Below are 26,355 nucleotides of genomic sequence, written 5' to 3' on the forward strand. Positions count from 1 at the left end.
GAATGGGGATGAGAAAATATCAGCTTTGATTGAATGGCGGAGTAAACTCAATGGGCCGAGTGGCCGAATTCTGCTCCTATGTCTTATGGCCTAAATATGACAGGCCTTGATAAAGCAGTTCAGAAGAATAATTTCCCCATGGCAAAGGACGTACGTTTTAGGTGAGGAGTAAATGGTTTTGAGGGGACCTGAGGAATGATTTTTTTCACCCAGAGGGTGGTGGAAATATGGAACGCGCTGCCTGTGAGGGTGAAGGAAGATACTCTCGTTACATTTAAGAAGCATCTGGACAAGCACTTAAATCGTCAAAGCTTGGTTGGCTCTGTTAGACTGCTGCCTCACGGCGCCGAGGTCCCAGGTTCGATCCTGGCTCAGGGTCACAGTCCATGTGGAGTTTGCACATTCTCCCCGTGTTTGCGTGGGTTTCGCCCTCACAACACAAAGATGTGCAGGTTAGGTGGATTGGCCATGCTAAATTGCCCCTTAATTGGAAAAAATGAATTGGGTACTCTAAATTTATATTAAAAAAAAGCTTGTTAGGCTCTGGACCATGTGCTGGTAAACAGGATTAGTATTATGGATGACATAGATGTGGTAGGCCGAAGGGCCTGATTCTCTGCTGTATGACTCTGTGAACAGCCACAGGGAGAAGCTCGAGACACTGAGATGAAGCAGAGAAAACTAAGAGAGGATTTAACAGATATTTTACAATCATGAAGAGTTCTGCTCAAATCAACAGGGGAGGATAATTTTCCCTGGCTGGGGGAGTCAGCAGTGAGGGGGAAGTTTCCCGTCAGAAGAGAGGTTTGGAGAAACAACTTTATGCTGAAGTTTGTTGAAACGTACAGCTGAATGCACCCACTAGCAGCCAAACTAACCCACCACCTGAAAGTAACCTGATTTTAAATAACTGAAAAAATAAACTATAGTCTAGTGGACACCTTCTTGCAGTAAATACTTATTCAGCTTTATTACCAGGTTATTATCAAGAAATATTCACTAATTTAATTTTTCCAGATCAATAACTATGTTCCAAAACACTGCTGCTGCATTGGTTGATGGGAGTGTTTAATCTTTGATGATACAAAAATAGTTAGAAGTCTTACAACACCAGGTTAAGGTCCAACATGTTTGTTTCAAACACTAGCTTTCGGAGCACTGCTCCTGCCTCAGGTTCACCTGAAGGAGCAGTGCTCCGAAAGCTAGTGTTTGATACAAACCTATTGGATTTTAATCTGGTGTTGTAAGACTTCTTACTGTGCTCACCCCAGTCCAACGCCGGCATCTCCAAATCATGGATACGAAAATAGGTTTAAATGGAAACTTGAGCAAAAAGTCCACTTTGAAAACCAGTGTAATGTTGAGATGAATTTGCACTCTGATCGCCGATTATAACTAAATCAAAAGCTCCTGGCCACAATGCTCAAAAGCCAATGATTTGCCCATCGTTTCTGATTTGATTCTTTGTTGGAACAAACTAGGATTATCACATCTCCTGATCTTCCCTCGTCTCCCTGGATCCTCTTCTGTTTCAAATATATGCTCATTTTCCTCGTCTCAACCACTATCTCTGCGGCACACCACCATATTAGCATGTGAAATGAAAAATGAAAATCGCTTATTGTCACAAGTAGGCTTCAAATGAAGTTACTGTGAAAAGTCCCCTAGTCGCCACATTCCGTGCCTGTTCGGGGAGGCTGTTACGGGAATTGAACCGTGCTGCTGGCCTGCCTTGGTCTGCTTTCAAAGCCAGCGATTTAGCCCTGTGTGCTAAACCAGCCCCTGGGAGCAGAGGAGCGAGCCCATTTATTCATCACTCCTGTGCACCCTGACTTACCATTGGCTCCCAGTTCAGTCTTGAAGGGTTGTAGGGCCTGTAGGGTTGTAGAATGTGAAGGTGGTTACAAAATAGGAAGAGGGGAGTCGATGAGGGAGTTTCAAAAGAAGGGTAAGATTTTAAAATGGGGGCATTGCTGAACGAGTAGCTAATTCAGGTCAGGGGGCACAAGGATGATGGGTGGACCATAAGACCGGAAGATATAGGAGCAGAATTAGGCCCCATCCCCATTCTCCTGCCTCCTCCCCATTACCCCTGATCCTCTTATTAATCAAGAAATCCCCATATTAATCAAGAACACCAGGTTTGTGCTTGAGATGCTGTTACCTCCAGGGCTATAGACCAAGAGGTGTATGGGGAAATCAGACAGAATAGTTCCTTCTTCGAACTGTTCCTGAGGAACATCAGACTGTTCCTCCGTTACTGCACATTAATAACAAGCTCTTTTAATGTAGCAATTCCACTTTTCAGAAGCAGATAGGGATGAAGTGTATCCATGCTGAGATTTGGTTCTGATCTCTTCCCCTCTCAATCCCATACAGTAAATGGTGAAGCTGCCATGTGCTTGGGAAGTGCTCAAACCGTGGAATTCAGCTACAGCATAACACAGCTCGGTGAGAGTCGCCTGGGCAGCATTGATGCCTCCTGTGGAATAATGAGAGTGATGCCAAATGGGATAGAGCTCAGAGTCATTCCACCATTACGGGGCAAGTATGACCTCAAGATCTTTGCGAAGCTACTGGACTCCAAGGAGAGCTATACCTGGGTCTGTTCTTATCAGGTTGACTGCCCTGAACCTAAGGTTCACGATAGACTCCCCGCCAACCCATTCTCTTTCTGGGGACTACACTGGACTGCCAAGTGCATGGGCATCAGCCAATGCAGCTGCTCTGAGGGTTTGATCACTGCACCTGATGGCTGCGCACTTTTGCATTTCCAAACCTCAAGACCATTATCAGCTACATACAAACTGATTCACGGAGACTACAACAGTGACGTGAGCAAGAGGTGCATTGTGTCTCAAATCGGGGAAGGGAAGTTGGATTGCAACATTGCGTTGCTGACTAAAGGCTACTATCGGCTCTCTGTGTTCGTTAAGCCGTACAGCCAAGAAGGTTCTTATCAGAACATCTGCAACTGCCTTATCTATTGTCCAAACCCCGTCAATAAAAATGAGCTATTTCCTGCAAATCTGAGCAACCATTGTGGTCCTGGGATCAGAACGAAAGAAGTTGGTTTTACCCAAGCCAGCCACCCTGAACCTGTTATAAACACACCACATGGCAAGTGCAATATCACTTTTCAGACTGTCAGGGATGTAGAAGTTACTGCAACGTTAACCAGGGATGGGGCAAGTGCTGAGGGCTGTCCTTTGGAAAGGCATACTTTATGTACCCACACAAAAAACAAAGTGAGCATTAGCATTAGTCTCCCTGCTTCAGGTGTGTATAAACTAGGAATTTTCATCAGGCCTGAAGATGAAGAGGATTTTGGGCATGTTTGTGATTATGTTATCCGGTGCAATGCTGAATCACGGGGGCCTCCATTTCCTCGGATGTATGACACGTGGAAGAAGGGGTGCGTCCTCTTGGAACCCAAGTCTGGTGTGCTCCCTGCCACCAAGTGGGTCAGGTTCCGAGTCCGCATTCCCAGAGCCCATCGAGTCTTCCTCATTGGCGAGTCCATGGACGAACTGAGCCTCAGCAAGTCCCGAGTGTGGGAGGGAAATGTGTTCACTGGGCCAGCGAGGTCGCAGCTGAAGCTGGCCGCAAATCTCGACCGATTGTCCCCTATGGTGAGCGTCATGTCCTCTTTTGAAGTGGGGGGGTGTAATCTCAAACATGATTCATGAATATGCTGCCCTTAACTGACACATGAAAAATGAAATGAAATGAAAAATGAAAATCGCTTATTGTCACAAGTAGGCTTCAATGAAGTTACTGTGAAAAGCCCCTAGTCGCCACATTCCAGCGCCTGTCCGGGGAGGCTGGTACAGGAATCGGGAGGCTGGTACAGGAATCGAACTGTGCTGCTGGCCTGCTTTAAAAGCCAGCGATTTATCCCAGTGAGCTAAACCAGCCCCTATACACAACTACAGTAATGGGATTCCACCTGTTTACCCTGGCATCCCGGAATTTCCTGGAAATTTGTCTCTTTGCAACGATCCATCCACAATGCTGGCTTCACTTCTCCAGCGTGAGATTTGGAGGAAATTCTGACTGAAGTGAATTCCTATTTTTGCGGCACAGTGATTTCTTCGACTTTTGCGTCAGCCCGCCAAAGCCCTCGGCAATAATTGAAATCTTTGAGGCTGTCGGCACTTAGGTTGATAGGGGAGAGTGTGAGGTGTGAATTTTTATGCCTCCCAGTCCGGTACTTATCTCTCAAATCTTCTTTGCTTCTCTACCCCAAGGGCCTTCTGTTTTTTTGCCCTCCAGAGCCTCACGGAGGGACTGAAGGCAAAACTTTCAGGACCCCCTCCCCCTTCCACCCCTCTCAGTGTCCGCGAGGTTAAAAGGAATAAATACTGGCCATGAATGAATGAATGAAAAAAAGTCACCACCACTTCCTCCTCCCGAGAAAGTGTGTGGCGGGAATTGATGTCCCAGTGCGGGCGCCAGCTGTTTTTCATCGAGGAAGCCCCTGACCACCTGTGTAATGCTGAGGGAAGACATGAAGCCACTTCCTGCAAATCCTTATCAGACACAACAAAGTGGAATTTGATGCAATTGATACAGTTCCAACTCCTTAGAGAAATTCACTGGAGATGTCTGTGCTGGAAATATGTTGGACTGGAAATATGGAGAACAATGACTGAGTTGTAACTGTCAATTTTCAGCTGCCTAGCATGGCTACAGGTAAGGCTGTTATGCTGTAAGAATGTACATAAAGGCATAATATATTAAGTTGAAACGGCCACTGTTGAATTTGCCAGCTTGATCCTTGTGGGAATACAAGGGTTAAATGATTGGAAAATGGAACTGGCCAATTCACCTGTGCAAGCTTTATAAAAATGTCCTGCGTTTTGTACTCCGAAGACAGAAATAAATAAGACCAAAAAAAAAAACCTGATAACCCTGTTTAGCTCAGTGGGCTAGACAGCTGGTTTGTAATGCAGAACAAGGCCAGCAGCGCAGGTTCAATTCCCGTACCGGCTAAAAATTCTGAATTCTCCCTCAGAGTACCTGAACAGGCGCTGGAATGTGGCAACAAGGGGCTTTTCACAGTAACTTCGCTGCCATGTCAATGTAAGCCTAGTTGTGACAATAAAATATTATATTATATTCAAAGAAATCAAAGGGGTCTGTACTTGTTGCAAAGATTCGAGTGATGCAAGTACTTCTTCAGGGAAGCTTGTAACTCGTGGGCAGCACGGTAGCATGGTGGTTAGCATAAATGCTTCACAACTCCAGGGTCCCAGGTTCAGTTCCCAGCTGGGTCACTGTCTGTGCGGAGTCTGCACGTCCTCCCCGTGCGTCCGTGGGTTTCCTCCGGGTGCTCCAGTTTCCTCCCATAGTCCAAAGATGTGTGGGTTAGGTGGATTGGCCATGCTAAATTGCCCGTAGTGTCCTAAAAAAGTAAGGTTAAGGGGGGGGGTTGTTGGGTTACGGGTATGGGGTGGATACGTGGGTTTGAGTCGGGTGATCATTGCTCGGCACAACATCGAGGGCCGAAGGGCCTGTTCTGTGCTGTACTGTTCTATGTTCTTCCGGATGCCAGGATCATCCTTGTAGTCGGAGAAATGAGGGACCTTGAAACAGTATGGAGGAAGGCACTGAGGTGATGCTTATCGAACATGTGGAATGCTAGGCCTCTTTGACAGTTTTGTAATAATTAAAAAGGTATCTTAAACAGTTCATAGAGACTCTGTCCATCAGGGATGACATCATCCTTGACCACTCACAGAGCTGACCATGCAGTAAGTAACCACAGCTTCTGAAAATTTACACAGGGAGGTATAAGAAAGGCACATCTTTGGTTGTTCTCGGCTGAACAGCCAGATGTTGGCCAACACATGAGAAGTTACATTATTTTCCCCTGGACATCAGGTCATTGCTCTAGATGTGAACAGAGAAGACAGGGACCAGCTGGGCTGGGTAAGGGACTAGCTTCCTGGTATCATTCAGGGAACGCGTAACCCGTTCATCTCCCTGTTGAGTTAAAGCAGGGAGCAAGAAGGGCCAGTGTTCCGTGGTTGAGGTGCCTGAGTGAGTGAGACCAGTTTTTTTGTGGGCTAAAGTAATGAGATTGAAGGGAAAATCTGGGGACTGAGCAGATTATTCCACTTTGTGGATATCATTCAGACGACAGGATGTGCAAATCTTTTATCTAATAGTTTAAAGTAAAACAGGGAGTTGGATGAAAGAGGCCAATAGTTGTCCTCTAGTTCAAAAGCTAAAACATGAACTGGATTGAGAGGATTCGGATTCTGTAGGGTATGTGTAAAGTGAGGACACAATTGAACTGAAGAAATCAGTGTGTAAATTGAACTTTGACAAAGAGCCATCAAGACTCGAAACGTTAACTCCCTTCTCTCTCCACAGATGCGGTCAGACCCGCTGAGATTGTCCAGTATTTTCTGTTTTGTGAAAATTTTGTTTTTTATTGATAGATCCTAGATGATGTTATATATCCTGGATGATGTTATATTCACCAGCTACCAATGTGCTTTCATATGCTTCTGATTTAGAATCATAGTTCAATAAAATTAGCTCATAAATGTTATGATCCTTTGAATTTGCCAGCATCATTATTTATTCTATTCAAATCTGAATTCCTCGTAACAACACGCATACCAAAGTTGATGTTCTGGAGGTGGCAACCACCAAAAGCAACATGTCCCTCCTGGAGCACAAGTGACAGGGTCACCTGTCCCACATATAATGATCCCAGACCAGGCCCCAACATGTCGCTAGGATACTGCACAAATACCCCAATATTTTATTTTAATTTTGTAAAACTGCGAGAACAGGATACCTCGCTCCAGGAAGGATTACACGCAGAAAAAAGGATATTGTATTTTAAAACAAACTTCATTACTAAGACAGTATTAAAATATCCCTAACGTCACTCCAGAAAATAGCTTGCGATAACCCTTAAACAATGCTATTCAATGCAATGTATAAAAGGGTGGCACAGTGGTTAGCACTACTGCCTCACAGCACCGAGGGCCCGGGTTCAATCCCAGCACCGGGCCACTGTCTGTGTGGAGTTTGCACATTCTCCCCATGTCTGCGTGGGTCTCACCCCCACTACTCAAAGCTGTGCAGGGTCGTTGGATTGGCCACGCTAAATTGCCCCTTAATTGGAAAACAATAATTGGATTAACCCTAAATTTAAAAAAAATACAGTGAATAAAATGCCCTTAACTGTTATCTTTGTTCCCACTCAAACAACAAGGAAAACCCGTCTCAGCTCTCAATCGACTGTTAACATATCATTAACACCCAAGATTACCTGCTGTACACAGACGTTCTTTGAGAAAGAAAAATCTATTGTTACTGCTTTAAAGACAAGATGTGACTCCTGTCAGAACCATGCAGAAACTCTGGCTTCTTAAGAAGCATTTTCAGCTGGTTTCAGCTCCTGTTGTTCTCAGACACGTCTGCACTACGTTAAAGACTGTTAATTTCTTTTAACTGAACTGCAGTGAGAGCAAAATTGCTTGGCCTCTTGTCAGAGCTTCAATCAGCTCTGAACTGAACTGCATTCTGCAAAATGCTTGATTCCTTAGCTCCACCCAGCAATGGTATCATCTTACCAAGCTGAAATCTAATTCATTCCACAGGAAATCGCTTTAATCCAAACAAAACTGCATTAGCCCAATCCTTTTCCGATGGTTTAATTTAACCCTGAACCCAAAATATACTTGCCTTTCAAACTAGGATTTATTTTAAAACATGACTGCAGCAGTCACACACACTGCCCAGGCGTTTAACACGTACTGCACCAAACACCTATAATATTGTTATAGGCCAGGGGTTTAGTAAACATCAAAGTATATCATGGAGTTCACCTGACCCACAACCGTTTATAGATTTTGGTTATGAGGAACATAAGGGCCTGGCATTCAGGTGTTATTCAACAAGAGGCCTGAAGCACTTTAAAACAAAAAACAAAGTTTATTCTACGAATTCAGTCACTATTTCTATAAACACACACAGTAAGCATTTTTATCAACTACAAACATAAATACCCCACACAGCTACAGTTCTCTATATATAAAACCCTTAATAACTTCCCTTTCAACAGTTTCAATTTGATAACAACATCCAATACCAGAAGAAAAAACTGTTTACCAAAACAGTAGGTAGGAATTCTTTCCATGGTACAGTTATCACGTTTTAATTATCAAGTGATCTGGACACCTTTTAACATGCAGATTCAGAGAGAAAGAGAGAGAGAGAGAGAGAGAATGAGAGGAGAAGCCATCTTTGGCTGAATCCAGCTTCCAACGGTGTAAACTGAAAGTAAAACGCAGTGCCACAGCCAGCTCCCAACTCAAAACAAGAAGTAAAACCCAGAGCCACAGCCCAGCTCCACCCACATGATGACATCACTGAAGCAATGTGATAATACATTTTTTAAAGGGACATTCCCATGACACCTCCCCCCAAGAAAAAAAATAAACCAGCAATTTCAAAGATGGTTTCATTTTTCACAATTTCACTTTCCTTTAAGAAAATTTGACAAGAAATATACTTTCTTAAACTAAAACAAAACAGGCATTCATTCATAATAATACAATCCATTTTACTTCTTCTTCTTCCACCATCGAACTTGCTTCTCTTCATCACATTCATGGCAAAGCATCGGCTATCACGTTTTCACGTCCTGCCTCATGTATAATTTTAAAATGAAATGGCTGTAACAATAAACTCTATCGAAACAGTCTGGCATTGTTATTCCTGAATCACTGCAAAATTGTCAATGGATTATGATCAGTATATATAATTGTTTCAGACTAATTGCTGGTAACATAAATATGAAAATGTTGCAAAGCCAGCACCAAGCTCAAAGTCTCCTTCTCAATCGTTAAACACTTCCTCTGGTGAATAATGCCCATGAATTGTAGAACCACTCCATCCTTCCCCTCAGTTCAAATCTGACCTTTTCAAGCATTAAGAATTCCAGCAAGTACCCCCACGCCACGGCACAGGGTGGAGAGGTTGATTTCCACCCTAACAGGATCCGCCTTCGGGCGATTAAAGAGGCCAAGGCTACAATATCTTCCTCCGCACCCGTTTCCAACCCCGGCTGGTCCAACACCCCTAATATGGCCTCCCGAGGGCCCGGGTCCAGGTTCACGTGCACCACTTTAGAGATTACCCTAAACACCTCCTTCCAGCAATCCTCCAGCTTTGGAAAGGACCAAAACATATGAACATGGTTTGGGGAGCCTCTTCTACCCCCTCAAAGAGCCGGCTCATCCTCGCCCTTGTAAGATGCGCTCAATACACCACCTTCAGCTGTATCAGCCCCAACCTCACACACGAGGTTGAAGCGTTCACCCTCCAGAGCACCTCACACCAGAACCCCTCCTCCATACCATCTCCCAACTCTTCCTCCCATTTTACCTTGATCCCTTCTAGTGACGCCGTCTCTTCCTCCAAAATAGCCCCGTAAACAGCCAATACTACCCCACTTCTCCAGTCCCCCTGCCGTCAGCACCTCCTCCAGCAATATGGAAGCTGACTCTACTGGGAAGATCTAGAACATAGAACATAGAACAGTACAGCACAGAACAGGCCCTTCGGCCCTCGATGTTGTGCCGAGCAATGATCACCCTACTTAACCCACGTAACCGGTATACCCGTAACCCAACAATCCCCCCATTAACCTTACACTACGGGCAATTTAGCATGGCCAATCCACCTAACCCACACATCTTTGGACTGTGGGAGGAAACCGGAGCACCCGGAGGAAACCCACGCGCACATGGGGAGGACGTGCAGACTCCGCACAGACAGTGACCCAGCCGGGAATCGAACCTGGGACCCTGGAGCTGTGAAGCATTGATGCTAACCACCATGCTACCGTGAGGCCCCAATCTCCTTTCTGGTAAAGTCTCGAACCTGCATGTATCTAAATATTTCCGCTTGCTCCAGCTCATACTTCGCTCCCAGCTCCTTCATAGAACATAGAACATAGAACATTACAGCACAGTACAGGCCCTTCGGCCCTCGATGTTGCGCTGACCTGTGAAGCCACTTTGAAGCCCATCTACACTATTCCCTCGTCATCCATATGCCTATCCAATGACCATTTGAATGCGTTTAGTGTTGGCGAGTCCACTACTGTTGCAGGCAGGGCATTCCACGCCCTTACTACTCTCTGAGTAAAGAACCTACCTCTGACATCTGTCCTATATCTATCTCCCCTCAATTTAAAGCTATGTCCCCTCATACTGGACATCACCATCCGAGGAAAAAGGCGCTCAATGCCCACCCTATCTAATCCTCTGATCATCTTGTACGCCTCAATTAAGTCACCTCTTAACCTTCTTCTCTCTAACGAAAACAGCCTCAAGTCCTTCAGCCTTTCCTCGTAAGATCTTCCCTCCATACCAGGTAATATCCTTGTCAATCTCCTCTGAACCCTTTCCAATGCTTCCATATCCTTCCTATAAAGTGGCGACCAGAACTGCACGCAATACTCCAAATACGGCCCCACCAGAGTTTTGTACAACTGCAACATGACCTCATGGCGCCGAAACTCAATTCCTCTACCAATATAAGCTAACACACCGTACGCCTTCTTAACAACCCTCTCAGCCTGGGTGGCAACTTTCAGGGATCTATGGACATGGACACCGAGATCTCTCTGCTCGTCCACACTACCAAGAATCTTACCATTAGCCCAGTACTCTGCCTTCCTGTTATTCCTTCCAAAATGAATCACCTCACATCTTTTCTGCATTAAACTCCATTTGCCACCTGCCAGCCCAGCTCTGCAGCTTATCTATGTCCCTCTGTAACTTGTAACATCCTTCTGCACTGTCCACAACTCCACCGACTTTAGTGCCATCTGCAAATTTACTCACCCATCCTTCTACGCCCTCCTCCAGGTCATTTATAAAAATTACAAACAGCAGCGGTCCCAAAACAGATCTTTGTAGTACACCACTAGTAACTGAACACCAGTCAGAACATTTCCTATCAACCACCACCCTTTGTCTTCTATCAGCTAGCCAATTTCTGATCCAAACTGCTAAATCAATCCCGCAAAACGACCCCCAAGAAATAAATCTTTTAGTGTTCTAATTCCTTTCTCCGCCCATCTCTGAAAATTTCCATCCCACTTCCCTGGCTCAAATCTATGGTTCCCCGAATCGGCATTTCCCTTGACCCTGCCCCCAACCCGAAGTGCTGTCAAAACTGCCTCCAAGTTCTCAACAAAGCTACTACTACCAGACTCCCTGAGTATCTCCCTGGGGCCATCGGGAGCGGTACTGTCGCTGGCGCCTTCAGTCCCGACCCTCAACACAAACTCTCCTCCAGTCTGACCCATTGGGAGTCAACCCCTCTGACCCAGCTCTCTATCTTCTCCACATTCGCTGCCCAGTAATACTACTTCAAGTTCGGAAGACCCAAACACCCTGCCTGCCTTCCCCTCTGTAGCAGCACCTTTTCAATTCTGGCCACCTTCCCTCCCCATATGAACGAGGTAATCATCCCTTCAATCCCTCTAAAAAATGCCTTTGGCAGGAAAATCAGCAGGCATTGAAAAATAACAGGAATTGCGGCAGCACATTCATTTTAACCGCCTGTACCCAACCCACCAATGACAGAGAGAGACCATCCCACCCTCCCAGATCAACTTTCACTCTCTCCCCACCACCCACCCCCCCCCCACCCCCCTCCCGGGCAACCTGCATCCCCAGATATCTAAAGTGAGTCCCTGCCTTACAGAGTGGCAGCCCCCCCACCCCTGCCCTCCGGCAGCACGGTAGCATTGTGGATAGCACAAATGCTTCACAGCTCCAGGGTCCCAGGTTCGATTCCGGCTTGGGTCACTGTGCGGAGTCTGCACATCCTCCCTGTGTGTGCGTTGGTTTCCTCCGGGTGCTCCGGTTTCCTCCCACAGTCCAAAGATGTGCAGGTTAGGTTGATTGGCCATGATAAATTGCCCTTAGTGTCCAAAATTGCCCTTAGTGTTGGATGGGGTTACTGGGTTATGGGAATAGGGTGCAGGTGTTGACCTTGGGTTGGGTGCTCTTTCCAAGAGCCGGTGCAGACTCGATGGGCCGAATGGCCTCCTTCTTCTGCACTGTAAATTCTATTAAAAAAATTCTATGAAACCGCTGGCCGAGACACCACAACATATTCACACTTGTCGAGATTTAATTTGTCCCCTGAGAGAAACCCAAACACCCGAAGCAGCTCCAATTATGCCATTTTTACGCATACTTTCAATTTCTTTGTTCACCTGTGCCAATTTTAAAGGGTTAAGTTTATATGGATGTTGTTTAATTGAAACAGCATTTCCCACATCTACATCATGTATAGCCATTTTAGTACTTCCCAACTTATCTCCACAAACTTGCCCATGTGATATTAATTTCTCTTTCAGGTCAGTTCGTTTTTCCTCTAGAAGGTAATTCAACAATTTATCCCAATTTTTAAGAATATCCTCATTATGCAAGTTAATTTGAGATATGTCAAATTCAGAGTCATCTGGATTTGGTTCTTCATTTTGAGTTAGAAACACTAAAACCTCCTCTTGTTGCTCTCCTTCCCTTTCAAAGTACCTTTTAAGCATATTTGCATGACACACTCGATGAGTTTTCCTTCTATCTGGCGTTCTTACCGCATAATGCATCTCATTTACTTTCCTTTCAATCTGATAATGTCCACAAAACCTTGCTTTTAAAGGTTCACCTACCCTGGTAACAAAACTAAAACTTCATCTCCACTGGCAAAACTACGAACTTTTGCTTTCTTGTCCGCTACCCGTTTCATCACATTTTGTGCAACTTTTAAATGTTGTCTAGCCAATTCACCCGCTCTATTTAATCGTTCTTTAAAATATGACATGTAATCGAATCGTGTAATTTCAGACTGCTCACTCACCAATTTCTCCCTCATCAATTTAAGTGGTCCTCTTACATCATGACCACAAATTTGTTCAAAAGAACTGCATTAGGTTGACTTATTAGGTGCATTCCTAATTGCAAACAATACAAATGGAACTCCTTTATCCCAATCCTCTGGATAATCTTGACAATAAGCCCTCAACATTGTCTTCAATGTCTGATGCCACCTTTCTAACGCTCCCTGTGATTGTGATAGTACGCAGTTGATTTAAATTGTTTTACTCCTAAGCTATAACTTCCTTGAATAACCTCAACGGAAAATTTGATCCTTGATCCGATTGTATTTCTGTGTGTAGTCCATATTTAGTAAAGAATTGAAGTAACTCCTCCACAATCTTTTTACCTGTAATATTGCGTACTGGAATGGTCTCTGGAAACCTAGTAGACACATCCATTATAGTCAAAAGATATTGATTCCCACTTTTTGTTTTAGGTACTGGTCCTACGCTATCAAATAAGACCCTTGTAAAAAGTTCCTCAAATGCTGGAGTGGGTATTAAGGGCGTTGGTTTTATCACTGCTTGAGGTTTCCCGCTGTTTAGCACACAGCTAAATCGCTGACTTTGAAAGCAGACCAAGTAGGCCAGCAGGACGGTTCAATTCCCGTAACAGCCTCCCCGAACAGGCGTTGGAATGTGGCGACTAGGGGCTTTTCACAGTAACTTCATTTGAAGCCTACTCATGACAATAAGCGATTTTCATTTCACTTGACATGTGTGACATGATCGCTAAAATTTAATTACATCTTTATGTAGTCCAGGCCGATAAAAATGTTTTTGTATTTTAGCTTGAGTTTTCCTTACTCCCAAATGACCTCCTATTGGTACCTCATGTGCTACTCGCAACACTTCATTTCTCTACTCTACCGGCAATACCACTTGATGAACTTCTGCCCACGTTTCATCTGCCTGCATATGTAAAGGCCTTCATTTTCTTATCAAGACATCATTTTTAAGGTAATAGCATTCTGGTTTACACTCAGTTTCCCCTTCCGTGTATGGCTTCTGATACATCCGTTTTATTTCTATATCGTTCTGTTGTAAGCGATTATTATTAACTCCGCCAATTTTCCTGAACTAAAGATATCTGCCTCATCCTCCACCTGTTCTTGTCCTTTTCCAACCATCGTTTCTGATAATTGAACTTCAACTTTATCTTCATTCTTTGATTTCTCCTCTTGTCTTAACCTGTGACTTTGCGAACTTGTTACTACACAATCCGGAAAAATCCCCGGATATTTGTCCTTCAACACTTCAGTTGTTTGATTTTCCACTGGCTTATCAACCATAGTAGGCATCACTCCCACCTGCCATCCAGCTATATCATTACCCAAGATAAACTCTGGGCGCGATTCTCCCATATGGGGAGAAATCGTAAGGCTGGCGTCAAATCCGGGCGGGTTTGACGCCAGCCCCCCCCTTCCCGACCGGGAACCAATTCTGGTCCCCGGTCGGGGCTAGCATCCCGACGCCGTAAACTCCGGCATCGCGGGCTTAACGAATTTCGTTAAGCCCGCTTGCCAGAGTTAGCGCCGGCTGACGCGTCATATGACGTCAGCCGCGCATGCGCGGATTGAAAGACTCCAACCCGCGCATGCGCGGATGACATCATCGCGCATTTGCGCGAAACCCGCGCATGCGCGGGCTGGGATGCCCCTCAGCCGCCCCGCGAATGGATACTGCGGGGCGGCGGAAGGACAAAGAGTGCGCGGGCATCGGGCCCGCTGCCCGCGATCGGTGCCCACCGATCGCGGGCCCATGGCACCCTTGGCACGGCCGTGGTACTGCCATGCCAATCGGTGCCATGGTTTTAAAAATCGACAGTTTACGGCCGTTTTTACGAACGGCCAGACCAGGTGTGTTTGCCGTTCGTAAAAACACCCGTAAAGGGCTGGGAACTTGGCCCATCCATCAGCTGACAATCGCTGCCGGCCGTAAAAAAACGGCGGCAGCGATTCGTATCGGGAGTCGGGCGTGGGGGGGGAGAGAATAGCGGGAGGGCGTCGGAACAGCATGGCCGTAAAATTTTACGAGCCACGCTATTCTCCGCACCGTCGGGAGTGCGGAGAATCGCGCCCATTTTCTCTATTACTTCTACTATCATTTCACCACTCTTCACTGGACTTTCCAACCTTACATTATATAATGGCACACTACTCTTCCCACCCTGAATTCCATATATTACCACCTTTTCTGGCAATATTCCTCCCAAACTACATAACTCCTCATCTCTTACCATCAAAGATTGACTAGCTCCCGTATCTCTTAAAATTCTGACTTCTTTACCTGGTACACATGAGTAAACTTTACCCACAAAGTAAATTCTTTAAGGGATCTGGCATCTTCTTATCAATCACCTCTTGATCAGGTTGTACAATCTTTTGCACCTCCTTCGCTTCACTTGGGCTTTCCTTTACCACTTTAACAAACCCAGGCTTATCCTGTTTCACCACATCAGCCTTCCCAGTGCTTTTCTTCAACCACCATCACTGTGACTTTACATGGCCTAGTTTATTACAGTAAAAACATCTGAACTTTTCATTTCGCTTCCACCCTCCTGGATTTATTTTTTAATCTGAGGTACACTCTCCTTATTATCTCCCATTAGATCCCCTGTACCTTTACCACTTGAGTACTTCTCTTTTCCCCAGTTTCTATCCCTCACAGGCTGAAACTGATGTTGGAAACCAAACTTTGATTAATGAAGTCATTCATAATCATCTGCCATTTCAGCTGCTAATCTCACAGTTTCAACCCTCTGCTCTTCCACATGAGTTCTCACTACATCAGGAATTGAATTTTTAAACTCCTCCAAAATTATCATTTCTCTGAGCGCTTCATATGTTTGGTCTATTTTCAAAGCCCTTTTCCACCAATCAAAATTACTCTGTTCGATCCTTTCAAACTCCATGTATGTTTGACCAGGTTCTTTCCTTAAATTTCTAAACCTTTGTCGGTCAGCTTCAGGCACTATTTCATATGCACCTAAGATGGATTTTTTTTCACCTCCTCATACGTCCCAGATACCTCCTCTGGTAGTGATGCAAACATTTCACTAGCTCTACCTTCCGACTTTGTTTGAATCAGTAATACCCACATGTCCTGTGGCCATTTCACTTGGCTAGCTACCTTCTCAAATGAAATGAAAAAGGCTTCTACCTTCTTCTCATCAAACCATGGCAATGGTTGGACATATTTAAATAGATCCCCACCAAGCCTTCGACTATGAAGTTCTTTCACTTCATCCTCCTCCAACTATATGTTTCTCTTTACATCCGCCAATTTTAACTGACTGTCATGTTTCATGGCCATTCTCTGAAGTTCAAAGGCTCTCTCTTTTTCTTTTTCCCTGATGTTTACCTTCCTTTCTCTTTCTTTTTGTTCTGTTCAGGCTATTCTTTCTTTTTTCCTTTCTTCTCTCTTTTTCTTTTCCCCTCATTTTGTATTCAAGCTGCTTTAATTCTTTTTCATGTTCAAGCTGCTTGATCTGTATTTCCCATTTCCGATTATTCTGCCTGTCTCTCAGGCAATCTTAAATGCTCAACTACTGCTCCAATTTCCTCTTCTCTTTGTATGTTGTCAGGTAATGTTAACTGTAATGCTTTTGCCAAATCTAAAAGCAATTTTTAGTCTCTGTTTGTAAGGTACTGCGTGTGACCTTCTCTACCCCCAAAAACTTCTGAGCCTCTGAAAGAGCCATTGTCCACATCACACTCCCTCATTAAACTGGAATATCACACCTGAAAAGCAAACACAAAAATGTTCACCCCTCACTGTCTTTAAGTTCACTAAGCCAACCCAATCACGAAAGATAGGCTTTTATCCCAGACGATCCCCAATTTGTTATGGGCCAGTGGTTTAGAAAACACCAAAGCATATCATGGAGTTCACCTGACCCACAACTGTTTATAGATTTTGGTTAGGAGGAGCATAAGGGCCTATCTTTCAAGTGCCATTCAACAGAGGCCTTAAGCACTTTAAATCAAAAAACAACATTTATTCTATATATTCAGTTTACACTTCTATAAACACACACAATAAGCATTTTTATTTACTGCAAACATAAATACCCCACACCGCTATAGTTCTCTATATATATAACCCTGAATAACTTCCCTTTCAACTGTTTCAATTTGATAACAACATCCAATACCAGAAAAACCCTTTTACCAAAATATTAGGTGTGAATTATTTCCAGGAAACAGTTATCACTTTTAAATTATCAAGTTATCTGGACACCTTTTAACATGCAGAGAGAGAGAGAGGAGAAGCCTTCTTTGTCTGAGCCCAGATTCCAACAGTGTAAACCAAAAGTAAAACGCAAAGCCACAGCCCAGCTCCTCCCACACAATGACATCACTGAAGCCATGTGATAATACTGAACATTTCTTAAAGGGACACTCCCAAGTGAATACAATACATCTGAAATTCCTACAATACATCTCACACAGGTATCCCCAGAGTGCAGGAGCTTGTTTTTGGGATCCGTATAATGTTGAAGGCACTTATCAACAGGCAAGAGCTCCACTTGTTCGCTTCTTCACCCTCTTCACCCCTTTCCACTCAACTATGTATGAACTATTCAGCAGGCAGTGACAAGGTGGTGGGTGGATTCTGCTAGATGACCTGGTTGATGACACCATTATACATTGTTTAACAACACCACAGGAAGAAAACAAATATTTGCATTTCAATAGGATCTTTCACAATCTCAGGAAGTCCCAAAGGAAGCTTTTGAAGTGTTGCCATTGTTGTGATGTAGGAAAAGCGACAGCCAATCGGCACACAGTATTCTCCCACAAAAGCAGTGTGATAATGATTGGACAATCTATTTTAAATGTTGCTTGGGGGATAAATAGGGAGCAGGACACCCTTCTCTTCATTGAAATAAAGCCATGGGATCTTTTACATAAGAGGGCAGGTATCATATAAGAGAATCATAGAATTTATGGTGCAGAACGCCTTATCCATGGGAAGACGAGATACAGCTGGCAATTAGTGGACAGGAACAGTCTGAGGATACGGGGTCGACCATGTGGAGTGAGATTAGGAGAAATTTCTTCATCCTGAGAGTGGTGTGCCTCTGGAATTTGCCACCACTGAACATAGTTGAGGCCAAAACATTTGTGGGCGAATTCACAGACGCCATGTAGAACATGACCAATTCCAATTAAAAACAGTATCGGATTCACTGGGGTCGGGATTGACACCCGAGAGGCTGCAGCTGTATATATTAGCATTCCACTCCCTACACACACTCATCCCAGCCAATACGATGGCACTGGTTGCGCTAGAGCATGGACCCTCCCATTGATGGGTTAGTTGTGGCCAGAGGACGGATGGCATGGGGGGGAGGGGGCACCCATACAGCCCATGGCACTAGGGTCACAGTGGGCAGTCAGCGGCATGCACAGCCGCAGGGCTGCCTTCCAGGCTGCGGCGATGGTGTTCTGCGTGTGTCCACCCCGACCCCACAGCCCACCTCCCGGCCACCCCCCGCTATGGCCCCCAGTCCTGGCAGAAGCCCCCAGCCAGCGGCACAACTGTCAGCACACTAGGGCGATGTTGGACACTCTCCGTATCCCCCATCTCTCCCTCAGAAGCCACAGTACCTGTTTCCCGATTATTGAAACCACAAGTGTACCTCGCCGTCGGTAATTCCTTCTGGCAGAGGCGGAGCACCACGGAAGCCTGGGAGGATACCGGGCCAAGACCACTAATGATATGCCAGCGGCTTTTATCTCCAGGCCTTAGTTTCTCTCGAGGCGTTCACAAGACAGTGGGGCTTGAATCGCTGAGCAGCAACCCTGACCGGGTGCTGTCATTCAGAGCCAGGTGAGTCCGGTTCTCAGGAAGGCAAGGTCGACACTCCCCTGAGGTCGCTTCACTTCACTGACATTACCCACTACCTTTGGCCAAAGTGAAATAAATGCAAACGACTAGATTACCATCGTACACCATTCCTCAAAGTTGTTAGACACAACCTGGCTGCATTCTCATTAAATAACACTTATGGCTCCTTTTATAATAATTTTCACACTCTTAAGGTTAACGTAACAACTCTCCAGCTTTCAGGGCCCTGCGTTTGACCTTTGTAAAAACAGCCACAAACATTAGTTATTTTCCAGTCTTCTCACACTACCACTGTACCTAATGAGCTGCAAAATGTTTCAACCACGTCCTGCTTCTACCTCCCATTTCCAGATTTGACAATTTATGATATGCAAGAGCTGCTGCTTACTTTTGACCTCTTCACTGCTGACTTGTATTTTTTTCACCACTGAGGGAGTTTGGAGAGTGAGTGTCACAGGAGTGGTATCAAGGGGTTTCAAACGGCAGCGCAGCAGAGAGGTACACAGCGCGGCTGACAAAAGTCACAAAGTGACGGCGCAATACAAGGATGGTTAATGGCAGACGGAATCCGCCGACGGAGAATTCCACTGCTTAGCTCCGTAAACCAAGATCCGATTGGGTGGGGCGATACACCCAAATGGCAAGAGGCAAGAAACATTGGTGGGAGTAATTTAAAGAGAAGTTGCAGTGTCAGACAGATTGTAATTCAAGATTGATTGATTGATTGATTGATTTTATTGTCACATGTACCGAAGTACAGTGAAAAGTATTTTTCTGCGGCCAAGGGAACGTACACAGTACGTAGATAGTAGACAAAAGAATAATTGACAGAGTACATTGACAGTGGTACATCAACAAATAGTGATTGGTTATAATGCAGAACAAGGCCAAATAAGAGCAGCACAGGGCGTCGTGAATAGTGTTCTTACCGGGAACAGATCAGTGTAGCCATCTGGGATGGCCACTTTCAGTATGTAAAATGGACACTCGCAGAGCCTATAGGGAAAATGGACAATGCAAAGCAAACAAGCAGTCACAGAGCCTGAATGTATATTTGGAAGGCAGTCAGCAGACGGAACCGAAACTCTGGGTCGATTTACATATTGATGGCCCATCTCCGAGAAACAAAGAACAAGTGCTCAGGTAGCCGATACTGTCCCAGACAGTCCGGCACCACTACCCCAACCAGAAGACACAAACAAAGCAAGGCCAACAGCCACCTAGGACACGCCCAGCCATCGAGGCACCCACCCCTTTATTGGCTCAGATCGATGGCAGTGATCAAGAAGTTGCCCAATTAATTGGGACCAAGTTTAAGGCCCGCCTAACAGCGCGCAAAACCCCTCCAATTATAAGAAGGAATCCCCGCGAAAGGTTCGCTCTCTTGGATTTGGTTCTCAAGCGGAGAGACCCTTCCACCAGCATCACCAGAAGCAGTAAGTTCAAGGTCAACGCTCGCTACCAGACGGACGACCTTAGCTGTTCTCCTGTTACCTCTTCGAACCTAACAGCCTCAGATACGAACAACGGCCATTGTTTCTCTGACCTAAGTGGCCACTCGAAGTTAAGTATAAGTGTTAGTGATAGATATAGTTTAGCATGTAGTGTTATTGTGCATGAGTAAATTATACTATGTGTAAATAAAGTAGTATTGACTTTGAACTAACTAACTGGTGTATTGGCTCTTTGATCGATATTCGGGTTGAACCTAGTGGTGGTATCGAGAGATACCTGGCGACTCTGAAAGCATACTTATAATTAGGATTAAGAAAGACGACCTTATTAACCGGCATATTTATAGCAAGTAAACAGAGCAACATCAGTCCAAGGGACAGTCGTTTAGGAGTCTTGTAGCTGTGGGGAAGAAGCTGTTCCTATGACTGGATGTGCGGGTCTTCAGACTTCTGTACCTTCTGCCTGATGGAAGGGCCTGGAAGAGGACAAGGCCTGGGTGGGAGGGGTCTCTGATAATGCTGTCTGCCTTCCTGAGGCAGCGGGAGGTGTAGACAGAATCAATGTGGGGGTGGCAAGCTTGTGTGATGTGTTGGGCTGAGATCACCACACAATGCAGTTTCATGTGATCTTGGGCTGCGCAGTTGCCATACCAGGCTGTGATGCAGCCGGATAGGATGCTCTCTATCACACATCTGTAGAAGTTTGTGAGAGTCAATGCAGACATGCCGAATTTCTTTAGCTTCTGTAGGAAGTCGAGACATTGTTGGGCTTTCTTGACTGTTGCGTGAACGTGAGTGGACCCCCAGGACAGACTGTTGATAATGGTGACCCCTCAGTACCTTGATGCTATCAACCATCTACACTTCGGAGCGATTGATGCAGACGGGAGTGTGTGTCGTGCTGCGCTTCCTGAAGTCGATGACCAGTTCCTTGGTCTTTCCGACATTTAAAGAGAGGATGTTTTCGGTACACCATGCAACCAAGTGATTTATCTCCCTTCTGTAGTTTGATTCGTCGTTGTTTGAGATACAGCCCACCACAGTCGTATCATCCGCAAACTTATAGATTGAATTGGAGTTGAATCTCGCCGCTCAGTCGTGTGTGTATAGTGGGTACAGTAGAGGACTGAGCACACATCCTTGCGGGGCCCCGGTGTTGAGGACTGTTGTGGATATTATTGGTATTTTTATTTATTTTTTCTAAGTTGCAGGTGGCACTGGTAAGTCCGGCACCTGTGCCCATCCTTAATTGCCCTTGCACTGTGTGGCTTACCAGGCCATTTCAGAGGGCAGTTAAGAGTCAACCACATTGCTGTGGGTCTGGAGACATATGTAGGCCAGACCAGGTAAGGACGGCAGATTTCCTTCCTAAAGTTCGTCAGTGCCAGACGGATTTGATAGCAATCGATGGTAGTTTCACAGTCACCATTACTAAGGCTAGTTTTCAAATTCAGATTTTTTTTCCCCCCCTCAATTGAATTGAAATTCCACCAGGTGCCATGATGGGTTTGAACCCATGTCCATGAGTATTAGCCTGGGCCTCTGGCTAATTATTCCAGGGATATTATCACTGCGCTGTCATCACCCATAAAAAGGTGCACACAACAAGGGTAAAATGAGGAGAACTTTAACCTTTAAATAGATCAGGTCAACCAAATTGGAACTAACTGCATGGAGAAGAAATTGATGGAATGTAAATAGATAATTTTATGCATCAGTATATTGAGGAAGCAACTCAAGAATAGGCATATTAGATCTAGATTTGAGCCAGGGTTAGTTGCTAACTTTGTAATAAAGGAGCCTTTGGAGCAGAATAATTAGTTTGAGGATGATTTACTTAAGTCGAGAGTCTCAGATCTGAACAAAGTAGATAACTGGTAATTAGTTAAAGTAGATTGGGAAACAAGATTCAGAGATATCTCAGTGGATAAGCAGTAGCAATCATATAAATATATACAAATTTACAATTTGTAACAGTAATCCATTCCCTTGAGGCCAACTCCACAGTTGGCTGGTTTAGCTCAGTTGGCTGGACTGCTAGTTTGTGATGCAGAGCAAGGCCACACAGCGCGGGTTCAATTCCCGTACCAGCCAGCTCTCTCCCTCAAAGGGGGAAGTAGCATATGGTCATCTGGGACTGTGGTGTGGCCGAACAGCCACCCAAGATGGTGTCCTGCAAAGGGCACTGGGAAATTTAGCCAAGTACAGGACAAGCAAGCTGCAGTTTAAATTGAGCATGCTGCAGCCCAGATTCTATAATACACAGGAAAAAGGCCATCTCCAGGCCATCCCAGGAACAATGGAACTATCCTGGAATCAATGGAATCACACATGTTTACCAGACACAGCGGCACCTAAACTCCTTATTTGGAAGGGCCTACTTGCCCCCAACACTTGCAGGGGCACTGAATGCCCACCTCAAAATCAATGTGGCAGCCCCTAATTGGACTTGATCGATCTGGGTGATCAAACCATGATCAATTGATTGGCAATGACCCAGAGACTGCTCAAAAGGTGCATGAAAACCAAGCAGGTTAAAAGGTGCTGCACTACCTTAGACTCTCTCTCTCTCTGCAGCAGTGTGCAACAGCAATGAAACAATGGTCATCTTCACTAGCCACCACGAAGAGGACCATCATGCCACCAAACAGAAGTAAGATCAGATCTTACCAAAGACCAAACATCAAGGACGACCGAAGTCAAATCCGGATGAAGGCGTTTATCTATCTGGTACTTACTGGTCACTCTAAAGTTAAGTTAAGGTCTAGTATGAACTCTGTAAAATAACTTGTGTTGGATGGTGTGATTGATCAACTGTAACATTGTGTGTGTGTGAATAAATAATATTTGATTAAACAAAGTCGCCTTGCGGTCATTTGTCCACTGCACACCGTGGTAGCAACAGTGGCAACTTGCAATCCCCCCATGTGAACAGTTTTGCCCAAAGGAGTAGCAAGCTGAAAGATTGGGAGGATTTTAAAATCAAGTGAAGGATGAGAAACAAAACTGATAACGAAAGAGAAAATAGGGTTTGAAGGTAAAGCTGGCGGGATAAAGCCAGATTGTAAAAGGGAGAGATTAGTTAAAGTGAACATGAGCCCCGGAGAGACAGAACAAAAGAGAACTGATAATGACGAATGAGGAAATAGTCGAACATGAAATGATCACTTTGTATTTGCCTTCACAGCAGCAGACACAAAATTATTCCAGAAGTAATGGGGAATGAAGGATCCAGTCGAAATGACAGATGCAAATTTTTATTTGTTAAAACAAATTCTAGAGATATTAATGAAACTATGAGCTGACAAATCCCCTGGACTAGACAGCCGAAATCCAGGGATTTCAAAAGTGTTAGCTTCAGAGATAGTGTTATCTAATTTGTTCATGAGATGTGGGCGTCGCTGGCTTGACCAGCATTTACCAGGGACATAAACCAGGGGCTGGTTTAGCTCACCAGGCTAAATCGCTGGCTTTTAAAGCAGACCAAGCAGGCCAGCAGCACGGTTCAATTCCCGTACCAGCCTCCCCGGACAGGTGCCCGAATGTGGCGACTAGGGGCTTTTCACAGTAACTTCATTGAAGCCTACTTGTGACAATAAGTGATTTTCATTTTCATTTTTCATTTATTGCCCATCCCTAACTGCCTTTCAGAAGGTGGTGGTGAGCTGCCTTCTTGAACTGCTGCAGATCCTGAGGTATAGGTACACCCACAGTGCTGTTAGAGAGGAATTTTGACCCAGTGACAGTGAAGGTAACACCAGCACCCCCCCCCCCCCCCCACATGTAACTGCAACCCCTATGCAAAACCTCCCCCCCCCCACAAAACACCCCTTCCTCTCCCCCATGGAATACCCCCCTAGACGGAACCACCCCCTCACGGAACCCAACCCTATGAAACACGCCCCCCCCGCCCCCCAATCAACATTCCCCCATGGAATACCACCCCCCCTTCCCACGGTACACCCCCACTGGGGTCATTAGAGACATTTAAGCGACTCTTGGACAGGCACATGGACAGCAGTAAATTGAAGGGGTGTAGGTTAGGTTGACCTTAGATTAGGATAAATGGTCAGCACAACATCGTGGGCTGAAGGGCCTGTACTGGGGGGGTTGGAGTTTATTGGGGTGTTCTATTTTTATTTTTTTGTATCGGGTACCCTTTCACTTTTAAAAAGAACGCTGATGGCGGGATGTTCTAAGTTCTAAATGCTGGAGCAGGGTCCAGCGGGGGCTGTAAGATCTGCTCCATTCTGACACACTAGCTTAGTACCCCTCACTGCTGAGTTGCCATGTGGTTTGAACACACCACCTTCTGAATCAGAGGCCAGATGTTATCAAGTGTGCCATACTGATACTTAACTAAGCAAACAATCATCTCATCTTACACTCAACTAGTAATTCTATTTGAACCAAACATTTTTCTAGCACTTTAAAAAGAAAAATGAACACAGTTGCACCTATTAGCTCTGTAATTACGTGCAAAGTTAAAACAGCCTATTTAACGTCTGCATCAACATCCTTCACTAATTCTCCATTCTAATGACCTGGAACAAATCCTTTCCCAATCTTTTCTGATGTGAAAACACTTTCTACTCTTTTTTTTAATAAATTTAGAGTGCCAAATTACTTTTTTTTCCAATTAGGGGGCAATTTAGCATGGCCCATCCACCTATTTTGCACATCTTTGGGTTGTGGGGGTGAAACCCACGCAGACATGGGGAGAATGTTCACTTTCTACTCTTAACTTACATCAGCAAAGACTCTAATGCGAAATTAGAAGGAAACACGAACATTCACCATTAATGTTAGGATGGGTGTCTCCAGAACCAGGGGTCACAGTCTGAGGATTCGGGGTAGACCATTTCGGACAGAGATGAGGAGACATTTCTTCACCCAGAGAGTGGTGAGCCTGTGGAATTCATTACCACAGGAAGCAGTTGTGGCTAAGGCATTGAAAACATTCAAGAGGCGGCTGGATATAGCACTTGAGGTGAATGGGATCGAGGGTTATGGGGAGAAAGCAGGATTAGCCTATTGAGTTGGATGATCGTGACAAATGGCGTAGCAGGCTCAAAGGCTGAATGGCCTCCTCCTGCTCCTATCTTCTATGTTTCTATGCATAGAAGAAGGTTTCACACATCGGCACACTGATATATATTTGAAATAATAGATAAAATATTCAAGAAGCTTTCAGAGATCTATTTATGTTTGCATCGGGGGTACTTTTGTGGTCATTACATGAATGACAGTTGCCCTAAATTTCCATAGAGGAACCCCACAGAAGAATGGTGCAGACGATTCAAGACCAGTTTACAACAGAAGATCGGGGAAACCTTCATAGAAAATTCACAAATAGAGATTTATCTAGCAGAGTTTAAGAGTTAACCTCATACTGTTAGATCAGTGTCACACATAGGCCAAACCAGTTAGTGAATGTTTCATTAAATCCTCACCTCATTACCTTAAATAACAAAGCCTTATTCTGGCTCTTTGAATAAACTTGTGTAAATACATTACCAGAACACCTAACCTTGTCATTAGTAAGTATATATGGAGCAAGAACAGGCCATTTAGATGCTCAAGCCTGTTCTGACATTCAGGGTCAAATTATCCTGTAATGTAAACTGTCAAGGTTAATATTGTTTTGTTACCTGTAGAGGTGGTAATCTGTGCTACTCAACTCAGTTACAGTAGAGGCTTTGGAAGAAGGCTCGAAGTCATCCAGAAGTTTAATAGAAGGTTTATTGAGCAACACAACTTAAATAACTGCGTGAGCTCTTACTTTAAGAACGGCACTAGTAGAAAGGTTACAACGTTTCTATGCTCTAGGCCTGACCACACTAGCAGGCCTGAGCTAAATGTCTGCCCCTGTTCTCCTCACAGTCACATCAGCCAAAGAGAGGGGGAGGGCTGTCTGCGTCTCACTTTTATACATGGCAGTGCTTCCCCCTGGTGGGCTTTCCATTACCCATCAGCCCCTTCTGTACATACTCATGTAAGGATCACTACATCCCCGTTTTTCACTTTTTTTTTCATAGTTGCAGAGCTGTAACTAAAAACAAAAATCAAACATAATTGGTTTCATGCACAAATGCAGAACAGAGCAATGTTTGTATC

This window comes from Scyliorhinus canicula, chromosome 3 (genome assembly GCF_902713615.1).
Source record: "Scyliorhinus canicula chromosome 3, sScyCan1.1, whole genome shotgun sequence".
In the NCBI taxonomy this organism is placed as follows: Eukaryota; Metazoa; Chordata; class Chondrichthyes; order Carcharhiniformes; family Scyliorhinidae; genus Scyliorhinus; species Scyliorhinus canicula.